This window comes from Charadrius vociferus, unplaced genomic scaffold, assembly GCF_000708025.1.
Source record: "Charadrius vociferus isolate BGI_N301 unplaced genomic scaffold, ASM70802v2 scaffold162, whole genome shotgun sequence".
NCBI lineage: Eukaryota > Metazoa > Chordata > Aves > Charadriiformes > Charadriidae > Charadrius > Charadrius vociferus.
Genome location: NW_009647236.1, coordinates 657,420 through 658,733, shown reverse-complemented (window position 1 = coordinate 658,733; position 1,314 = coordinate 657,420).

Sequence of the window (1,314 nt, the reverse complement as noted above, 5' to 3'; positions counted from 1 at the left end):
AAACCTCCCCCGGGCGGCGGCTTCCTGCCCGGCGGCGGGGCGGCAGGAAGGAGGGAGGGAGGCGGGCGGGAGGCGGCCCCGGCACCGCGCCCCGACCGCCCTCTGCCACCCGCCCCGGCGCACACCGATGGTTTTACTTAAAAATCTAGGCGGGCGAGCTGAAGAAGAAACAGGCGGTGGTGTATGGCGTGGTAGAAAAATGGTAGAAAATACAGGAGGGGGAAGAAAAGGGGGTGGAAGTAGGCTCGCTGCAGTCTTAACGCTTCCCCCAGCAGCGTCTCGCCTGTCCGGCGGGCTTGTAGTGTGGTTTTGTGTGAAACTTGACCGTGTCACCGTAAGAAAAATCACTCCTTGCATCTTAACTGCCCTGTCAGTACCGAAATAAAGGTATTCATCAGCCAAAAGCTAGCATACTTAAGGCTACGTATGGCCATCCCGCGCTTTTTCATTTGAAGCACGCATTTTCTTGTACGCTCCAACGAACCAGCGGCATTGACAGTGCACATAAAAGAATGAAGTGTATGTAACATTCTGCACAAGCTCTGCTTCATTTAATGTGTGCTTTTAACTATAGTGTTTTTTAAAAAAACCCATATAATAAGGCATGAGTGGCTAAATGACAAAGAACTCCCCTTTATTTGTTGCCCGTTAAGACCTTGCCCTTGTGTTGTTTCAGAACTATTTCCACTCTTGAAATAACAAGCTGTGTGTGTTAGTCACCTGGTTAGCTATTAGTTACTCCTTGCCTGCTAGCGGTGATAGGAATGGGCCATTTGTTACTGCAAGAGGCAGGTATTGCAAATCGGAGGGACCATGAATGGAAATGGCTGCAGCTCCCATCTTCCAGCGATCACTTTAGAGAATCATAGAATTGTCTAGGTTGGAAGGGACCTTTAAGATCATCAAGTCTAACTGTTAACCTAGCACTGCCAAGTCCATCACTCAACCATGTGCCTCAACACTACATCTATCTGTCTTTTAAATACCTCCAGGGATGGTGATTCCACCACTTCCCTGGCCAGCCTGTTACAGTGCTTGACAACCCTTTCAGCGAAGACATTTTTCCTAAAATCCAATGTACACCCCCCTGGCGTAACTCAAGGCCATTTCCTCTTGTCCTATCGCTTGTTACTTGGGAGGGGAGACTGACCCCCACCTCTCTACAACCTCCATTGAGGTAGTTGTAGAGAGCTTTGTGACAGGGAACACTGCTCCCCTCGGTTTTCTGCAATTATCTCTGTACTACAGCATTAAATTGAGCTACTAAGTGTTGTTTTGAAAAAAAATATGCCCATTTTGTGTCTGGAAGCACAG